The sequence below is a fragment of the Protopterus annectens genome, chromosome 8.part0 (genome assembly GCF_019279795.1).
Source record: "Protopterus annectens isolate FY-2018-M chromosome 8.part0, PAN1.0, whole genome shotgun sequence".
NCBI classification, from domain to species: Eukaryota; Metazoa; Chordata; order Ceratodontiformes; family Protopteridae; genus Protopterus; species Protopterus annectens.
In genome coordinates this window covers 1,273,151,352-1,273,173,835 of record NC_056741.1, presented here as the reverse complement: position 1 = coordinate 1,273,173,835, position 22,484 = coordinate 1,273,151,352, and the positions used below count along the sequence as shown (strand labels likewise).

At 38.5% G+C, this 22,484-nt stretch overlaps 1 protein-coding gene across 3 annotated transcripts in view; it reads left to right on the top strand.

The window, feature by feature from the left end:
- GRIK5 (glutamate ionotropic receptor kainate type subunit 5) overlaps nucleotides 1-22,484 on the top strand; it is a 3,838,183-nt gene that overhangs the window by 525,981 nt on the left and 3,289,718 nt on the right. The window lies entirely within an intron of this gene.

Below are 22,484 nucleotides of genomic sequence, written 5' to 3'. Positions count from 1 at the left end.
ATTGTGTGAGGTTAGTGTATTACTTATCTTCCTGGGAGATGGTAGCAGCTTGTATAGCAGTGAGTACTAGAATGAGAAGGAGGGGCTGGGATAAAGTGAAATGATTTGTTAAGTGGACGATGATAAAGCAGGTGTGATGTGATTGGAAGACTTGGAGGTAGGTCTGGCCTGTGGATAGGTAGAAACCTAAAGATAATGGGGGTGTGTGGGAATGGGGATAGGTTAGGGGAGAGGAGTGAGCCCAAGCATAGTGAGCTGGCCCTGGTCCCCTATCTAGCAACCAGAAACAATCAGCAAGGTAAATTATGTGAACAGTAAAGAACTGCAAGAGGGAAAATGGTATGGACTGTAGTAAAAGGCAATTTGCAGTAGTAGAAGTGCAAGTGAAAAAATAGGTTTAGAGAGGTGGAGATAGTACAGCAGATTAGGGAAGTTCAGTAAGTCAAGTACAGGGGTTATTTACTTATTTATTTATTTTATTTATTTGACATTCTTTAACCGAGTTGGTCCAACTGAGCCAGAAGCCCATTTTCAGTGGAGACCCGAGGAAAAACGCTCTGAAGTTATACAGACCAAGAAGCAATAATATAAGCATGAAAAATATTTAAATGTACAGTAAAAAAAATGAAAAAAAAAATTGTACTTTATACATACTGGTAAAAGAGCGAATAATTTTCTTTTTATAAGAAGCATGGTGATATTAGATGAGAGAGGAGAGGAACGAAAAACGGTGTTAGTATATGACATGTCTTCAAGAGAGTATATAAACGGTTGAGCTAAAAATGATAAAAAAGAGAGGATATTAAGAGTAAAACTTAATATATACATATTTACAAGTGATGTAGTAGCCTAGTTTATGGAGCTACAGTCAAATAAACAGTGTGTTTAGAGAAAAAATGTGAGTAATGTTTGTGTACAGGACAGAGGAGATGGTGTGTACAGGATTAGGTAGGGTCATGACAGGGGCAAGACTTTGTATTAAGTAGGAGTAGTTTTAGCTCCTTTTTGAAGTGCTTGGGGTGGGAGATGTTTCTTATGTATGAGGGGAGTTGTTTACTGCCTGGAAGCTTGAGGATAGGAGGCAATCAGGAAGGGAGAGATAGACTAGAGCAGAAAGAGGTAATATATGAGGAAGCCATATGTTAGAACTCAGCAACAGAAAAATGTAACAAGCCATTTTAGGTTGTACATACATTATACTCAGAGAGACAAAAACTCCTATGTGTGAGGTTAGGACATCCACTGGGAGATAGGTGAAGCTTTCCCTTGGGCTAGAGCACGTCTGTTGGACGCTAAAGGCATGACCACTAACAGTGAGAGGTCAGAGAGGGAAGTAATTCATTAAACTTAAAGAGACAAAAACTCCTGTGTATGAGGTAAGGACATCCACCAGGAGATAGGTGAAGCTTTCACTTGAATTGAGTTAGGGAGAAACTTTGCTCCACATGGATGGGGAGTCTATTCCAGACAAGGGGTAGTCTCTGGGATACATAATCGCCTCTCCAGCAGGTCCTATTTATATCATAGGCAAGATTTTAAGTCTGTAGAATGGATAATTCTAGTACTGTTTGTTTTGTGGATGTGCAGGAGGTCCATCAGAGTGGGGTCTGACAATGCTCTGTACGCTAGCTATAGATCTCCCCTCAATAGCTGTAGGAGACAGAATACAAGGATAGGGCCTTGAGGTGGCCTGCATTGGACATTATACTTACACCCTGTATTCCTTTAGTGAGGAACCTCTATGGACGTTCCAGTTGTTACTAATGGCAAAGAGACATGTCTGTCGGTCTCACTGTATCTATATTTATACAGCAATATTTTTTCTTCTAGGAACTATAGAACTAAGAAATCAAATAAGGTTTTGTACCATTCTTCTATTATTCCCAAGCTAGTGTTTGAAACTAGTAACAGGAATTGATTTCATCTGCCTTTTTAATGCTGAAAATAAATCATTAATATAAGTCTGTTATTTACACCTCCCTTAACACTTGAGGTTTGTGTTCACCATTCTTAAACCATTATTGGTCTTGGGTTCTGTAATACTGAGTATCTTTACAGGTAACACACTATGGATTTTCTCTTTCTTGCTCTCCTACCAGATTACTCATTGCCACACTAGATACTGTGATGACATGACAACAACAACAACAAACATCTAAAAGGTGAAGATGTAACAGATACTGCATATATGTTCTATGATATATAGTATGACTGTTTTACTAAGTACATATTAAGGAGTCCGAAATATGTGAATAAGAAAACAAAAAGCCAACCACTGTGGTGTAGTCACAAAATACTGCAATTGTCTAACAGGAAAACAAGGCACAATCATGCATGTAAGAAAGTATCAAAGAAGTACTCATTAAACAAAAGAGAATACTTTTACAACTAATGACTGACAAAAAGATGAGAGTGCTGACTCACTGAGATGAACTGATTAATATGAAGGACAGATACAAGTCCTTTAATAACTGTGGCACAGGTTCTGAGATGCTCCCTCACTGATAAGTTGTTGTGCTGCAGGCTGCACCAAAGATGCAGAAGTGACAACCATGATGTTTGGAAACATGACAAGACAAGTCCATACAAACAGTGGCCATGATGTAGTGGTTAAGTGTTGTGACTGTAGTCTACAGTGTCCTTGGTTCAAGACTTGCAAGGACTGTTCATTTTGGGTGGGAGGATGGCATAATGGATAAGGTGTTTACCTGGAAAACATAAGGTGCAGAGTTTGATTCTCATGTGGAATAATTGGATAGGCTTAAAATGGCCCACAAGGGGCAGTTAGCCTAGTACTAACCTATGAACCTATAATGTTTAGTGCTTGTTGCAAGAAGGAGAAACAATGGAGCATAGCAAAACAGTATTGTGTTCAGTTCCATCCAACAACACATTGAGAAATGTGTGAAGAGCAACACCCAGGGTTGTGCAGGACTGGTAGTGTGAATGGCACTGCAGTCCCAAAATGTAAGACAGGACAACAAGACTTGGGGTATTTACTACTGCAGGAGATACACAACACAGCTTCCGTGTAGGCTTTAATTAAGATAAACTACAGCACGGTGGCAAGGAGATTACTAGTGTAGGCAATGGAACAACCCTACAGCACGATGGCAAGGAGATTACTAGTGTAGGCAATGGAACAACCCTACAGCACAATGGCAAGGAGATTACTAGTGTAGGCAATGGAATAACCCTACAGCACAATGGCAAGGAGATTACTAGTGTAGGCAATGGAAGAACCCTACAGCACAGTAGCAATGAGATTACTAGTGTAGGCAATGGAGCGACCAGATTTCTGTCTGTGGCCTGCATTCATGCAGCAGCAAAGCATTTGAGGAGAGGTTTACTATTATATCTAGGCACTGTGCAGCCTATATTACAGTGGTGCAATAGGGTCTCACAGGATTATACCTTGTCATGCTAAGGTACTCAGGATATTTAGAGTAACAGCCTCAGCACATTATAGGATGCAGAACACAGCACCAACATGGTGTAACCTACTTTACAATGATTTAACACAAATGTACATCTACACATAGCTATAAAAACAGCATTACCTGTCCTAGTTTCTGTTTACTGGTTGTTTTAGGTTGTCTATGGTATTTTGGGTATGTATATGTCCTCGTTTTTTATTTGTAGTATATAACATTTTACTTAATTTTTAGAGAGCAGCATAAATATAGTAGATCAGGTATTTTAAAGTAGTGCCAATAATGCACCAAGTATGTAGATAAACTTTTGCACTTTTGATGACACAAAAATAATGTAGATAAAATTCAGGCAATGTACTAAGAGTGTAGACAAAACATATCTTCAGATGCTTTATCTGTGCTCTACCATATTTGTGTTTGTGTGGTTATATGTGTTTGTGGAAAAAGCTGATCTGGATGGTACTAAATCTGTACCACAGACAGAATCACAATGTGTGCTTCCATAAGAGACCAGTTTTCTGATGATCTGTAGCTGTCAAGCTGTGTTTTTCTTTTTTTAATTGTATTTATTTTGAGTAAAAGACCAACTTCTGCTTTGAAACCTTGATTGTTTTGTTCCAGTGTGTCAGAACACATTTTTTGCACCTATCATTGCTGTTTCTGAATTGTGTAGCTCCTTTGTATATGTATTGCATAACAACTGTATATTTGTGTAATAACATTGCTGCTGCAGTAGTTACATGTGTTCCTTTTTTAGTAGAAAGTGACATTTTCCCTGCAGTTTGCAATGCATTTGCTACATGCAGTACAGACCATGTGAACCTGTCTCTGGGATAACAAATTAAAAATATAATGTGATATTGCAACATCCTAATCAGAGAGGGAGAACCACTCTGAAGATTTTTCAAACCAGTTCTGTTCAAACTTTCAGTAAGTGAAAAGGGATTTATTGAAAAGAGATAAACAGGAGGATATAGAAGGTTGTTAATTGCTAAAGAACACATTATTGATACACTTAAAATATTTGCTTTGCAATTTTACCATGGTCATATAACATTCTGTAAAATATTTAACAAATATAGAAAGGATGAGAAGCTTTGTTCAGCCAAAATACACTGTTCAATAAAATCTGTTCAGAAACATTCTTGAATCTGGAAGTATGCCATAATAATCTCTGTCCAGAAGGGCAAACCTTAATTAGATTTTCATAACTTTTCATCAGTAAGTAAACTCCTTTTGTGATACATTTTGTAAGCTAGCTTAACTCCTTATTTAAAAATGAACTGTAAATTCAGATTAGATCAAGAACAATATGGCTAGGATCCTGAGTTGCATAGCGCATATTACAGCTCTCTTCTCAGGAGGATTAAACAGTGGATTATGCATGAGTGATACAATGACTGCTGTGTCATTATAGATGTCCAAAGGCAGCAGTCTGTAGTGGGACTGTTCTATTTCTCGCAAACTCCACATGCAAATGTGGCAGTCTGGGGTGCCTAATGTAATTCAGCCATGTGCTGTACCCCATAAATTTTTACTGGCATCAAAATTGCACAGTAGAGTGGTTTATCTACACCCATTATTTCCTTTAACAAGCATGGGGCTGTTAGCATCATATGGGGTAAGTACTGTGAACCAGTCTCCGCACGCATGTGTGTGTGTGTGTGTGTGTGTGTGTGTGTGTGTGTGTGGGGACATGATTGCAGTTGTCTGGGTGTGTGTGTGTGTGTGTGTGTGTGTGTGTGTGTGTGTGTGTGTGTGTGTGTAGGGACATGATTGCAGTTGTCTGGGTGTGTGTGAATGTGTATGAATGTTTTTTGTGTGTGTGTGTGTGTGTGTGTGTGTGTGTGTGTGTGTGTGTGTGTGTGTGTGTGTGTGTGTGCATCTGCTAGTACGTGCTGATTCAGTCTCATGACATGGATTGAAAGGGGGTAACTCTAACACAGTTACCTCTAATGGCACTCCTGTTTAGTTCAGATATATTATAATGAGATGCCCAACAGACATAATATAATAATAACATAGAAACAAACACTCAAAAGCTGTAAGGAGCTGATAAATTCTTTCTTAGTACCTTAGCATAACATTTCACTAAGACTCAACATTTTGTGCTGCTATTACACGTTACTGTTTAAATACCGATTTTCATTAAACAATCAAATTCTTAAAAAAAATATGTATTTTAGAGGACTGATGTAATAAAATATGTTGGTTCACAACATCAACATTTAAACATCTGGGGAGCAAAATATTATATTTTACGATTAATTTTGTTTTAACAAATATTCGCATTTATTTTTTACCTTGGGTAAATGACCTGTCTCTAAAAGCAAAAGTTTTGGCCCATTCCTTCATTATTATATTGTCCTTTCATCTGAAGAGCAATACTATTTGTGGGTTGTTTATTTGTAACATCTATAATATGTTCCTGAATTCTAAACTTAACCCTACATTTTGTCTCACATGTATAATATCAACTAGATGGACTGTCGCATTTTACACCATAAATGCCCATAGACCTCTGGCAAGTAAAACATTGTCTACCCTTCAGCAATTTACAATTACTTTTAATTTCTTTGACTTTGAAAGCCTTCCCACAGTCATTACACCTTCAACAAGAATATTTGATACACTTTGTGTTATATTAGGAGTCATTTTATAAGATAAAATCACATCTTAGCTCAAAGGATGCTTATTGGAAAAGGGTTAAATCCTACTAAGGCAGCAGGAATAAAAAAAAAGTATATATATTCCAATTTTTTTTTAACTAGCCTATGAACATTATGAGAAAAATGTTATCAACTTCAATATACAAAAATGTTTATTTTAACCATTCCAATTACATCTTCCTGATGATTTTCTGTTACCCATCCACAACCAACCCTCCTGCATGTTACATCAGCCCTTCACCTGTAATACTCTCATCCCGGCTTCATTGAAAACATTGTAGTATACCCTCTTTCATTTAATCTAACAATGAGATCAGATATTCCCACTTCTCAATCTTCCAACTTAACCAAATTCCTAAAAATCCTAAAAAATGTATCTTCCTGGTGGGGAAGATGTTAAATGCCTAGGCCTAGGATGTGGACTACTAACATGCAAAAAGTGCAGTATTATCATGTCCGTAAATCACCAAATATCACAGTCACACTATTGGACAGTGTTGGAGATCATATGTCTATGAATGCCAGGGATGAGGTTTTTCATAAATGCTTTATTCCATGCAGTGTTCCCTCAATTATCTATTGTATGATTCCAGTTAGTCTCATTAGGGGTACTCTGTAATTATTAACCATGAGATGGGTAAGGCCAGTCTAATGCCAAATGCATAGATTAATTCAAGCACCAAAAGGGAAATTGTCTAGACTTGAATGGCTAACAAGGGCCTTGTACTTACCTATGACTTTATCAAAGAAAGCTTCTGCTTGTTAAACATTTGAGGCATTTTTTGTATAAGCTTCTGTTTCCACAGATTAATGTTTGTCATAACACACCTGGACCTAGCAAAGACATTCTGTTTCATACCACTTTGATGATGCTCTAGAAGGTCAGGTATAAAAAAATAACAATAAAAGACTAGTAGGCTCCATGAAAGGAAATAAGAGAGTGAAACAAGTGGGTGAAGAATCAATAGTCTGTCAGGAGTAGAGTGCTGCACAGATCAGTAATGTGACCATTTTTGTTGTGTAGCAGTTTTGTAGCCATAGTATATAGAAATCATGTGTGGTTAACTGCACGTGCAGACCTCGGTGACACAAAGTATATTGACATCACAAGCTAATTCACGTGCACTTTAAGTATTTTTAAGCAAAGTTAAATGGGTGGTTCTTGAGCAATATCTTTTATTTAAATGTGTAACAAGTACGTTATGATAACATGAAATAAGAGATTGGTTAGCAATGGATGAGAGTACGTATATGTTTAAATAAAACTGTTAAAATGTCAGTGAATACCAGGGATCTGGAATCATGTATCAGCACAGATCACCTTTGTCAATAAAGTAGCCCATGTTCTGAGATACTTGTTTGAGGGGATAATAGATTTGATTCTTTAAAAATGTGCCAGTAAGTCAGCATATAGCCAGTTCCCCTGAATAAGTGTCGGCTAAGGCCACTTATGGAGAATAATGTGCCTTCTGGTTCTTATCTGACAGAACACTTACAGGTTATTAAGAAGAGAAGTATTAGGTATTCTTGCATTGTCAGATCCATTTATCTTTGAATTTCTGTGTCTAATTATATACTTTTGCCTGAACTACATTGCCCATGAGGTTAACACAAACTTTGGTAATCTGTTAAAAGTATATTAATTAAAAAAATCATTGCAAAGTGGTAGATTTGCAACCCGGTGACTTCCAACACTTTGTGCTAAATTGTTAGCACACATTTGGAAAAAAACTATATTCTGACTGAATTCAGGAGGGGCTATGGAAAACAAAGTGAATTTTGGCAAAGTGTGATTCTCCGAATTCGGTTAGTTAAATCTTTTCTTCGTGGAAAGCACCCCTTCAAGAATATTTGACCTAGTCCATAGTTCTGTAACCTTTTAAATTTAGGTGGGAGGATGCACAGATGTCTGTCTCACAAAATAGGGATGGGTTCCATCCTTCTATGCTCCATTGGTTATTAGTGACCAAATATTTTGGTTATGAGGATTTGGATAATTGGTCTTTGTTTCATTATACAAGAGTGTGATGTGGAATACAAATATGACTTGACAGCAGCCCTGAGGTCTTGGGAGCTAAATGCTCTGTGCTTAATCACTTGCAATGAATCTTTGATGTCTAGCTACAGCTATTGTATCATTAAAAAAGAGTCTTATATAACAAACAGTGCACATTTTAGTCAACGAAGACTGATATTCTCTTTAGTGTAATATTTCTTGTCATAATAATAATAATAATAATAATAAATCATTATTGCAAGTTTCAAAAATGATGTTTAGATTTGTGTGGGTACAAAGACTAGAGACAGTACTAGTAACCCTTTTCAAAATGTTTTCACAATGCTGTCAGAATGCGGAGACTGATTTAGTGAAAACCTGGACTTGTGCATACTAAGTCCCAGACTGACATTTCCTAGAATATTCCCTTTTCTTGGAAGTATGGTGATCTTGGAGTTGGTATATGCAAGTTCTGAGGGAAGGGAGCATGCCTCCCATATTGGGGGTGCCGGGAGGTTTTTCTCCCTGCAAAAAAACAAGCGTTATGGTAAAAAGCAATGTTTGATATTTGCTCTTCTCCTTAATCTTTATTTTGCCTAATTTTGGGACTTGACATTGTCAGTCTTGATATTTCAGTGGTGAGACGAGGGTACCAGCTCTTCAAATGCACAATGCAGGCTAGCACTAATACTGCACTGTTCCAACCAAGCAAATGTTGACAGATAACTACTTTCTGCCCTTCCTTCTGTCCTAGAACATAGGGAAATCCCAACTGTGACTCTCATGACACAGCCCTACATCAGCATGAACATCTCTTCAGCCACTGCATTTATAACTGCACTATTTTCCTTTGAAATTGAAAGGCAGCATGATGGCAAAGCACCTGAATCACTGGCATGATGGCAAAGTACCTGAATCACTGGCATGATGGCAAAGTACCTGAATCACTGGCATGATGGCAAAGTACCTGACTCATTGGCATGATGGCAAAGTACCTGAATCACTGGCATGATGGCAAAGTACCTGACTCATTGGCATGATGGCAAAGTACCTGAATCACTGGCATGATGGCAAAGTACCTGAATCACTGGCATGATGGCAAAGTACCTGACTCATTGGCATGATGGCAAAGTACCTGAATCACTGGCATGATGGCAAAGTACCTGAATCACTGGCATGATTACAAAGTACATGAATCACTGGCATGATGGCAAAGTACCTGAATCACTGGTATGATGGCAAAGTACCTGAATCACTGGCATGATGACAAAGTACATTAATCACTGGCATGATGGCAAAGTACCCGAATCACTGGCATGATAGCAAAGTACCTGAATCACTGGCATGATAGCAAAGTACCTGAATCACTGGCATGATTACAAAGTACCTGAATCACTGGCATGATTACAAAGTACCTATATCACTGGCATGATGGCAAAGTACCTGAATCACTGGCATGATGACAAAGTACCTGAATCACTGGCATGATGGCAAAGTACCTGAATCACTGGCATGATGGCAAAGTACCTGAATCACTAGCATGATTACAAAGTACCTGAATCACTGGCATGATGACAAAGTACCTGAATCATTGGCATGATGGCAAAGTACCTGAATCACTGGCATGATGGCAAAGTACCTGAATCACTGGCATGATGACAAAGTACATGAATCACTGGCATGATGACAAAGTACATGAATCACTGGCATGATAGCAAAGTACATGAATCACTGGCATGATGACAAAGTACATGAATCATTGGCATGACAGAAAAGTACTTGAATCATTGGCATGATGACAAAGTACATGAATCATTGGCATGATGGCAAAGTACCTGAATCATTAGCATGATGGCAAAGTACCTGAATCATTGGCATGACGGCAAAGTACCTGAATCATTGGCATGACAGCAAAGTACCTGAATCAGTGGCATGACAGCAAAGTACCTGAATCAGTGGCATGACAGCAAAGTACCTGAATAATTGGCATGATGGTAAAGTTCCTGAATCATTGGCATGATGACAATGAACTTGAATCATTGGCATGATGACAGAGTACATGAATCATTGGCATGACAGCAAAGTACCTGAATCAGTGGCATGACAGCAAAGTACCTGAATCATTGGCATGACGGCAAAGTACCTGAATCACTGGCATGATGACAAAGTACCTGAATCAGTGGCATGACAGCAAAGTACCTGAATAATTGGCATGATGGTAAAGTTCCTGAATCATTGGGATGATAACAAAGTACCTGAATTGTTAGCATGACAACAAAGTAACGGAATCATTGGCATGATAACAAAGTACCTGAATTGTTGGCATGATGACAAAGTACCTGAATTATTGGGATGATGACAAAGTACCTGAATCATTGGCTCCACAGCTGAAGGTTGCATTTCATGCTCACTACATATCATCTCCTTCATTGCCCTTCTTGTAAAGGTTTTAAAACATTTTGGGATCCAAGCTACACTCCACCTAGGTATTACTGAACAGTATCTACTAGACTCTTGCCTTCTAAAAAGGAGTCATTATAAAGAAATATTATATAACAAAGATAGTTAGCTGTAAATTATAAAGTCCTTAGCTGTTTAAATGCATTAACTATGTTATAAGTTCTTTCTATATGATTTGTTTCAGCTGTTTCACATGCATCCTGTTGCAGTTGCTTTGTATATATAATTTTACAGGTTTTTTGCCTAAACTCTGTTTCATATACTTTATACATTCCCTATTACAGGCAAATTGTATTTAATCTGCTACAGGTGCTTTATAAATACTTTCTTACAGGTACTTTTGTCTATGCATTGTTACAGGTGCCTTGTATATTTTGGCAGTTGGCACAGACGAATAATTAGCAGCTTCCTGTGGTACAAGGTTCATTTCTCTCTGCTTTTATTTGCTTATTGTTTGAACTTGAAGAAGTGACCTAATCAGGCAGTGCTTTGGCGCAATTGAGAACTTGGGCTAGGTTCATTACTGTTCTCCTGGACTGCATGCCTAGTAACCATCTATGTTGCAGGTGCTTATGATTTGCATAAAATCTATATATGACCTGTTACAGGCATTTTGTATACACTCTGCTACAGGTTGCTATATTCTAATTCTTCGCATATGTTCTGTTGTAGATGTTGTATACATTCTGCTGCAGATGACTTGTAAATGCCCAATTACAGGTTCTTTGCACAGACTCAGTTATAGGTGCTTTGCAATTCACTCTGCTGTAGGTAATTTAAATACACTCTGACGCTGTCTGCATTTGTTTTATTAGACAGGATGTCATTTTTTGCAGGATTATACTGCTGTGTTCATTCATTTTGTGTAGTTGCTTTGAGCGTTGGGTAGTAGTTATTTTGAATTACCACAGAAATCACATTTTCACGTTTGACCTTGGTGCCCAAAGAGCTTAAGTGATTTGCTCAGGTTGACACAGTATCAACCCACATCTTCAGCTAACACCTTAACCAGTATACTGTGCCAGCAAAGGGACGTGTTTCCATATGAAAATTAGTTTGCAGAGATGTCGGTGCTAATCACAGATATGTGTTGCTAGAGAGAGACTTTATGAATCATCTAGACTGTAATAGCTGCAGTATTGTATTCTTTATGAATCAGTTATTGATATCTTATGCTATTTCTGTAGCTGCTTTTTTCAGGGCTGCAGTACCATGCCTTATATAGCTGAGCTTGATTGCATTATATCTTGAAAGGAATAATTCCACTTATCCACCATCCTCTCATTGAGGAAATGCAGCCTAGTATTCTATTTTCCTTTTTTCTCACTTCTCTACATGCATATATCATCATGTAATGCTTGAATACTGATAACTGTGGTGGTGGGGAGTGAAATTCTTAGATTTAGTTCTCAAAGATTATTATCCATTGTTAGTCTGATGGGTCTGCATAACTGAAAAATCAATGCATGTTTCTATGTACTCTATAAAATTATTTTTCTTCATGTATTTTAAGCAAAATGAGATTCCATTCCCAGAATGTAATTATTATGAAATAAATTCAAATGTATTTTACAGACAGGCAGATGGTGTGCTGCTTTTATGCAGATGTTCCAATCTGTAGCTCAGGTACTTGAAACTTGTAGGGTTAGAAGTTATGAGATTCACATATTGAATGGCGCTCTGCAGTCTTCCATTTTTTCTGCAAGTAGTGTACAAAACATAAATTAATTTTATACTACTGATGTACCAGGTCATATTTTTTAGTTTTTTTTTTCTTTTTCATCTGAGTTTGTATTCTTGCTGGGTTTTTTTTCATTCAAGATCTGTGCATAGAATTGTCAATCAATTTCATGTTATATTCTGAAAAGCTGCTCTATACTACCCAAAAGAATTTTTATGATAATGGCACTAAAGTGGTGACACAGTGATATAGGGGTTAGTTATGTTGTCTCAGCAGTACTGGTTTTCAAGACTGTTACCCATTTAGGATGCCTTTTTTGTCCATGTGAGCTTTTTTTCCTCATAACTTTCCATCTCTGCTCCCTGATGACCATCAGACTCTCTTTCTGTCAGCAGGCTCTTTCATTCACTGTACACTAGGATGACAACTAACTGAGAAGAATTGTCATTTAGGGTGTCAGCGAAGGCATATCATGCACTTCTGCAAATGAAGTAAACCCCTCAGGACGGCGTTGCCTCCTGTTGAAACCATCAGTCCCTTGAGGTTTCTGGACTATGTTGGGGATTAGATCACAGGCATGTGTGCCATAATGTATATGCTCCCAGGAGTGCTACAGAATCCTGCAAGCCCAAAATCCTGAGGCCAAAATCCTGAAAGTTCAAAATACTGAAAACTCAAAATCCCGAAAACACACAGGATACCAACACTTACTATATTTCAGCACAAGTACATACAGAAACATATTACCCTTCAACTATATGCAGGGGGCAAGCCCCCCTGTACCCCCCATTTGGGGGGCTGCATCCCCCACACCCCCTGCTACTTAAATATATCAACTCCGAGATTGCACTTCACTACACTAAGTGCAATCTTGGAGGTGATATATTTAAGTAGCAGGGGGTGCAGGGGAGCTTGCCCCCCTGCTTATACTTGGTGGACAGTAATATAGTTTATGCTTTATTTCTTTCTGTATGTACTTGTACTGGAATATAGTAAGTGTTGGTATCCTGTGTGTTTTCAGGATTTTGATCTCAGGATTTTGGTCTTCAGGATTTTGGGCTTTCAGGATTCTGTAGCACTCCCATGCTCCCACACACTCAGGACAAGTAGAGATAAGTCTGCAAAATCGCATCACCCCACTCATTCATGTATATAGGCACACAAGCTCTTACCAGAACTCAGGCCACCTAGGTCAATAATCAAGGCTTTATTCCTTCAAGCCAACAGAGTGGACATAGGTGAGTTTTAATAAGGTCTCTAGTTTCCTTTTTCATCACAAACACATGGTGATAGGTGACCAGGTGATCTAGTAATTGCTCTTGGATGTTTCCAGTCCATTTTGTTCGTATGCATCCAGCAAAGGACAGGTATCATAGTCAGGATCATTTCCTAATTTATGGCCACTTGCCAGCATAGGGTCTACTTTCCTGTAACTCTAAATCGAATAAAACTGATATTAAAGATGGATGGATTAGTGTAAATGAACATAAGAGCTTTCTATCATTAACTTCGTGATCTCTGCCTTGTCTTCTGAATGTAGAAGGGGAAAGCCCACAACAGTGCAATTTTTTTCACTTAGTGAATGACATTTTTCTCTTCTTTTGCAATCTTTCTCCTCATGTACTTTTCAAATGACACCATAAAATATTACTTTTGTAAACATGATGAAGCAGTGCTGTTTTGACAGCTTAGCACTGTAGGCCTTCTCAAGCCTTGTTATTTGTTATTGCTCTTGGTAATACCAACCCAAATCCTGACTGTAGGCCTTCTCAAGCCTTGTTATTTGTCATTGCTCTTGGTAATGCCAACCCAGATCCTGACTGTAGGCCTTCTCAGGCCTTGTTATTTGTCATTGCTCTTGGTAATACCAACCCAGATCCTGACTATAGACGTTCTCAAGCCTTGTTATTTGTCATTGCTCATGGTAATACCAATCCAGATCCTGACTGTAGGAGAATGCAGCATTTCACTTGTGCAAAGACTGTTTTTACACAACCTGTTGTGCTTGCTTTATTCTTTTTATTAAACACTGATATAAGATGGGCCAAATCATGTTTTCTACCTTCACACTGACACACTTAATCTGTTCTCTCCCATTTGTGTGCATGGTAGTTCCTGACTGACCACTGGACACTGCTGCTTTTATTGTATGCTTTTTCAGTTGTGTGTGGTCAGCTTGAGTGTCACAGCAAATGACTGTCCTACCTTTATTAAATCTGGCTGGTTAGTTTATGATCACTATGGGCTAAGACACATCTCCTTACAATACAGCACTTGATGTCTCTCTGGGTTGTATATTAGCTAGTATATTCAGTATATATTTAGTATATTAGCTAGTATATGGCACCACAGAGTAAGATCTGTCTATTATAGCTGTAGTTTACACAGTAGAAGAGAAAACAGTGTGCAGTGACCACTATTCCAAACAGTTTCTCTAGGACACTTCCTGAACTGATTACTTTGATAGAGTGCATCTTATGGATATAGTAACAATGAGAAAAGCATTGTGTTCTAAAAGCCTTGATGAGTATGTCAACATACGTCAATTGAAGTACAAAGTGCTTATGGACCTATTTCATCAAGGGAGGCAGGTGAAAATGTGAGACATCCTTTGCGGTGTCATGCATATGCCTGATATAAGCTGAAACACCATGACTGCAGCTATACACAAGAGTGGAATTATATGAGATGCCCAGTATGAAGCAGATCTCATGGAGTTTGTGTTGAAACCAATCCTGAATGCAAATATCTTGGAAATGAGGTGAAGTTCTTAGATATTGAATTTGGCTGCTGTTGAGGTAATGCTCAACATTATTAGGGCTAACACTTCAGACAAAAGTGAGAAAAGAAAATGTTTAAGTATGCACACAGATTTTAACATTCCAGAGTACCATTCAAGTTGTTGTACCAATTACCCCTTACTTTCATGGAACAGCAGGAAAAAGTGCAATCAGATCAGTTCACTAACCTGGCCAACAAATTAATGAAAATGAAAAAAACATGAAAGTAGCCAGACAAAGCCATGGCCCTGGAACACATTTCTCACTGCTAATCTGTTATGATATTATGATCAAATATTTGCACAGTGCAGAGTTTGCAGAAACAGAGCTGTGAGAATTTATAAAACACACAGCGTAAGGTAGGGAAAATGCAAATACTGCATCTAGAGCTTGTACCCGGTCTTTCTGCAGAATATAATTCTGGTTGTTCTGTGCAATACTTCGGTTGCAGAGATCAAGATAATTATTGTAAATGTATTAAAAACTGGAGACTCTATAAAGTAAAAACAAAAACAAACAAAATAAAGTAAATTAATGATTTGACAAGAAACAGCAAATTAGTTGAGGCCATTCCTTTACGGCAACTGTGATCCCACTCCACAAAGGCGGTGCCTCTATGGACCCTGGTAATTACCGCCCCATAAGCTTAACAAGCCTGGTCTGCAAAACTATGGAGAGGATCATAATGGAACTCATAAACAAAGACATAGGGGACTTGCAGACATTGGACCCGACCCAGTTTGGCTTTGTCAAGGGCAGATCATGCCTTTTGAACTTGGTCGACTTCTTCGAAACAGTCACCAAGACCATTGATGAGGGAAAGGCAGTCCATACAGCCTACTCGGGTATTATAGAGAAACTTACCAGCTTAAATGTAAACCCATATGTCACAAGATGGGTTGCAAACTGGCTAAAGGACAGAACCCACAGGGTTAGAGTTGCTGGCGCCATGTCCGACTCCAAGCCGGTCACAAGTGGTGTCCCACAGGGCTCAGTCCTTGGCCCCCTGTTGTTCAGCATCTACTTCTCAGAAGTACAGGCAAACATAGGAGGACTATGGCTGACAAAGATTGCAGATGACTGCAAACTGGGCACCATAGTGGAAAGTACATCGGACACAGATATCCTTCAGAGGGGTCTCACGGAAACTGATAACTGGTGCCAGAGCCATGGCCTGAAGTTAAATGCCACAAAATGTATAGTCATACCCTTCGGGAAAAACAAGGTAACCCCAAGCTACCATATAGGTGGCAATCCATTAAGCACAGAAGAGGTTATCAGGGACCTGGGGACCCAGGTTGACAGTGGCCTTTCTTTGACACTCACATTGCTAAAGTGGTTAGAAAGACCTTCTACATTGCCCACCTGATCATGAAGGGATTCACATCCAGGTCAAGTGAGGTCATTGTTCCCCTGTACTCTTCACTTATCAGACCAATGATCGAGTACAATGCCCCATTCGGGATGTATCTCACCCAACACCTGCAGCAATTGGAGAGACCCCAAAAGTTCCTCACCAAAAGGATAAAGGGACTCCAAAATCTGTCATATGCTGCCAGACTGAAGAAACTCCAGCTCTATTCAGTCGCATACCGCCTGCTCAGAGGTGACCTGTGCCTGACATACAAGGCCATGTCCAACCCGGAATTAATGGACATGCTCCACCTCAAAAAATCCAAATCTACCAGATCCACTAGAGCAAGCGACTTAAACCTTAGCACGGATATAAATAGGACATGCTGGAGGGATAGATTTGTCACCCAGAGACTCCCTATGCTGTGGAATAAAATCCCGGTCCATGTGAGGCAAGGCACCTCGCTGGCTCTGTTCAAGAGAAATCTTGACCGGTGGATGGGAGATCATAGGTTTACCCCGGGAATCATCTCTGTGTCACTGCTGGACAGAGGCACAACAAACTAATGGGCACAGTATTTTTTAACATAAGGGGTGGCGTAAGCCAGAAAACTTTGGGCTAGGCTTATAAATGCCTTAGGGCAGATAGCCTAGTATAAACCTATGAACCTATGAACCTATATATATATATATATATATATATATATATATATATATATATATATATATATTTATATATATATATATATGTGTGTGTGTGTGTGTGTGTGTGTGTGTGTGTGTATTAAAACAAACAGAAGGGCAAACTGCAATGTTAAAATTCTTCAAAACCAAAACATGATCAGCAATTGCTGATAGCAAGCATTCCCATAATCAAATATAAGTAATCCAGCAGCTTGACATGCAAAGAACCTCCAGAAAAAAAGCACAAAGCACTGTTTGCAACCTGCCAAGCACTTTTGTTTAGTTTATTTGAACTTAATCAGAGCAAATACAAACACTTTAAATCCAGTATATATATATATATATATATATATATATATATATATATATATATATATATATGTGTGTGTGTGTGTGTGTAAAACCTTCAAGGAATTAATCAGTTCAATAATTTAACTTCATTATTTAATCATCCTACTATTTTAAAGAAACAACTATATTTAAGAACAATATCTAATACTTATAAAAATAATTAAATATGTACAGGCTTTAATAAACATTTAATATTTACACATTCATTCAAACCCGGACTCTTGTTTGCCTGCAACTTAATTTCCTAATCAACTTCTTTAACTTCCAACTTATTGCTTAAATCCCCACCATATAAACAGTTAACTGCATATTCAAGGATAAAGAAAGAAACTTACAAAAACCTTGGCAGTAGATGACATGTTTACCTAATGCTTTTGTAAAGTCTGTATTTTTTTCAGCTAAAACATGCTCATAAATTCTCTTTGATAAATCTTTCTTCTGTTTTTTTTTTTCTACATAAAACCTGTCTCAGGACTAACAGGTAGCAAGGTAAACAACCATTTTTTGAATTACAGGTAAATCTTCCTCTAGCAAAACAAAAGAGTGACAGCCAACACTCAAAGCGTCCATGCTTTGAGTGCTGGCTGTCTCTTTTGTTTTGCTATGTAGTTTTGTGGCCATTTGCACTTGCCATACTTGTGGAGCTTGTTCTCTTAGGCAAATCTTCCTCTAGCCAAATCTGTTTTTGTAAATGTTTTAAAATAATATTAGACCCCTCATTTATATATCTGCAGTACTTACAGTTTTGACACTTAAAATTCTGTATTTGTTTACATTCAGAGTAACTGATGTTCTTTTGAACAAACTTTTAAAATTAGGCTCAAAATATATATAACAGGAGCGAAGTCCTTGCTTCCTAATATGATTTTCCAGTTATTGTTTACTGACTTCATAATACTATGGGCATCTAAGAAAATGGGGAGGGAAACGTTCTATAATTTACCTGATCTTTTTGTCGTGTGTGGTACTTGTTGAGCCCTGTTATAATAAAGGGAGAAAACTTAATGTCTCCTGAACTAACGACTTCAAAAATTATTTTTTCTTACTCTTTAACTAGATAGCCCCTTTCTAAAAATGCTTACACTAACTTTTATATACAATCTTCAGGTTGCACAACAGACAGGAAAAGAGAGCAATCTAACATTTAAAAACTCAGTATTTGTATGAGTTATGAAATAATAAGCTGTGAGTGAATGAAAGAATAGGTTCCCTTCTCCAGCATATACCATTTGCCCTTGGGTGTCAACGTAGTGTTCAAGGTCCATAACAGATTTTGTGCATGGTACCTAGAGGACATCCTCTCAAGGTACTCAGACCACCTGAAGTGACTGTCCTTTCAAAAATGATAAAAAGTGGGTATGCTTGCAGATCCTCTTGAATTGTCAAGCTGTGCAAACCGTCATGGTAAGTAACCCTAGCTCCCCAGTACAGGAACCTGATGCTTATCCCCAATCTTTCAGCCTCTTGGTGTTGACCCAAAGTTTATGACCATTGGTGAGCCTATGGTCACAGACTGAGAAATAACTAGACAGCTTCATTTTACCAGCTCTTGCTTCATAACAAGTGCCTGGCACAATGCCTGCAGCATTGTTAACAATGGATCATGTTAGTTAGTTCAGCCGCAGATCCATAATACTTTCCCTCGTGAACAATATGACAGATAGTTTAACTCTTCCAACTAAGTTAGCTAAGAATGGCACTGCTGGAAAAAAAAAGGAAAGACTGCCTTGTGTCTAGCAGATTATCAACAATCGTCTGAATACATGGCACAGGATAGCAGATAAAATTACACATAAATTATTAGTTACAGAACAGTTACATTTACATCAGCATGACTTTGTTCCGGGCAGCAGACAGTATGCCTGGCACATGCATGATAACAAGTTTAATGAAAATACTTGTTTTGAATAGACAAGTAACATCTGTGACAGAGGATTAAAGCAATCACCCTGAATTTATTTATTTTATTGCTTTGTGTATCTGAGGAGAGAGCCATAAGAGCAGCTTACAATTCCATTGTAGAATCTGGGGAGCAAGTTTTATGACTAGCTACATTAGCTCCAGGTAATTTGGTCACATTAATATTGATGTGACACCCCATCCCCATGTAAAAATGAGAAAAGTAGGGATGATTACATCGACAGCATTATATTATTATTATTAGCAATGATATTTTATTTATTATTTATTTGTTTCACATTTGTTAACCAGGTTAGTCCAACTGAGTTTGCAAACCCCGTTTTCAGTGGAAACCCGAGGGGTAACCCCCCCAGCAAACATAAGTAAAAATAAAGTGACAATATACAAATATTAAATAACAATCACAATACAAAATAATTGTAAAAAAGAAAAGGTTATTAACTATTTGCATTGCATTGATAGTAAGCAAGCCATTTTCAGTGGAGACCCAAGGGGAAAGAGCCCCAGCAAACATAAACAAAGATAAACATACAGGACACAAACTATTAAAAACAACATTATAAATACAAAAGTAATTATAAAGAGAAAAATAAAATAAAAAAAAATATGAACATTAAGGGTTGCACTGATAGTAGTGGACTAAAATTTACTACATATGAGAGTGAAAACAAAAAGACAATCATTGCTTAAAAGAAGGACAATATATAGACATTGATAGGAAGTGTGTGGGGGGTTAGTGTGGAGAATGGGAGGGGGCTATAGTAGGGCTATAGGAGTAGAGCTGTGGGTTTAGGAGATTAGTTTAAGCAGAAGTTACTAAAAAAGAAAGTTAGGAGATGCAACAGGTTATACAGTGGGAGAGACTAAGACTACGTGTGGTCAATGCAACAACATAATTTCAAGTTTAGTAGGTGGGATTTAAGCTCCTTTTTTAAACAAGGAAAGGCTGGATCTAATATGGACAAGGAGTTTGTTCCAATTTAGTGAGACAGAGTGTTTGTAAAGTCGTTTGTCAATATTCCTTTTGGGTTTATAAACTGAGAGAAGATGCTGATCAGCACTCTGGAGAGACCAAGGTGAAGAGTAGGGCATAACATGGGAGGTGAGAGCAGGGCAGGCAGAGGGGTTGTTGAGTATGGAAAAGATAGTGTGGATTTGCGATTGTAGGAGAAGGTGCGGAAATTCCAGCCACTGAAGTTTGTTTAGTGAGAGGCAGTGATGTGAAGAGAGTGGTTGGGTTAGAATAAATCTGGCAATTTTGTTGTATGTTTGTTCCAGTTTCTGTATTGAGGTAGTTTGGATATTGGTAAGGATGGGGGAAGCATATAGAAGACTAGGTAAGAGAAATGCCTGCACAAGAGTGCGCTTAGTGGCAGTAGTGAGGAATTTTTTGTTCCTAGATTTTGGTGTTTTTTTGATGGCCTGTTGTATTTGCAAGTTGAATTTTAGTTGGTCATCAATTATTACCCCAAGGAATTTGGTGTGTGAGGCAGGGGAGAGAGTGATGCCATCTAAGGAGGAAAGAGAAAAGTTGGATTTAAGGTGAGAGAGTGTCTGAGGTAGGAAGAGAAGGAGATGAGTTTCCTTTGAGTTATGGATTAGTTGATTGTTTCTGAGCCATTTTTCAACAGAGATAAAGGAAGTCTGTGTTAGTGAGTGTAGTTCAGAGATAGTATTGGAGATAGATAAGAGAGTAGATTCATCTGCATATTGGATTACAGATGAGAGACTGCAGGATGAATGTAGGTTGTTGGTAAAAATGTTGCAAAGGAGCGGTCCAAGTATGAAGCCTTCTGGTATTCCTGTTTGAACAGAAAGGGAGGGTGAGAAAGCCTGCTGGCATCTAACAGCTTGTTTTCTGCCAGTAAGGTAGGATTGGAACCAGCCAAGAGTAGAAGGAGAGAGGTTTAGGTCTGAGAGTTTGTTAAGAAGGATGGGATGAGACACAGTGTCGAAGGGTTTAGAGAGATCAAGAAATAGAAATGAGATGAGGAGGTTGTTGTCCCTAGCTTCTGCAACATTTTGAGTAAAGGATAGTAAGGCAGTAAAGGTACTATGTTTAGGATGGAAACCATGTAGTGAGGGGGTGAAATTTTCGTGAGTGAGATAGGACAGGAGTTGAGTATGTATACATTTTTCAAGGATCTTAGAGAGCGGTGAGAGAATAGCGATTGGTCTATAGTTAGAGGGTTCAAAAGAGTTGCCACCTATGTGCAGAGGAATGGTATAGAAGGATTTCCATAATTCTGGTACTGTAGATTCCTAAATAGAGCGGTTGATTAAGATAGATACAGGATATGCAATAGAGTCAGCAGCAATTTTCAGAAATTGTGGGGGGAATTTATCAGTGGAGGGAGAGCATAATTTTAGTTTAAGAAGCAGGGATTTTATGTATTTAGTAGAAACAGGTCACAAGGTAAAAGGATGAGAGTCAGAGGAACATAGAGGTTTAGGGGGAGGTAAGGTTGACACAGAAGAGTTGGGATGAGCAGAGTTACCAGAGGGAATGAGTTTAGAGATGCTGTCTGTGAAGTGTTTGTTGAGTAAGTCTGCAATTTCAGAGGGAGAGTGATAGGGGAAAGGCTTAGGGATGGTAGGAGAGCCAGTGTGGAACAGGGAGTTGATAGTAATCCAGACTTTTTGGGGGTCATTTGCGAGCTTTGAAATTTAGTGAAATATTGGCATTTATCCAAAATAATACATTTTTTACAAGATTTCTGAGTTGCTTATAACATTGGAGAAAGGTGGAAGTTTTAGTGGTTTGCCATTTTCTCCATAGAGCATCTCTTTCATGCATCAAAGCATGAGTAGTTTTGGAGAGCCAGGGTGCAAAATTAGATTTGGTTCTGATTTTGCGAGTTGGACAAGAGAGTTAAGGACATCGAGGAAAATGTGATTGAATTTAGTAACAGCATTGGTGCAGTGGTAGCGTTGTTGCCTCACAGCAAGAGGTTCTCCTGTTCGATTCTCGGCTGGAGTGCAGGGAGTGCCTTCTATGTGGAGTCTGCATGTCCCCCCCCCACGGTTGGGTGGGCATTCGAAAGACATTCGTAAATGGGCGTGCCTTCGTTGAAGGTTGAACATCGAGCTGGCACCTCGGCATTCGTGAAACTCTACTGCCAATCATTAGTGGACCGGAGTTCCGCTGGGGCGACC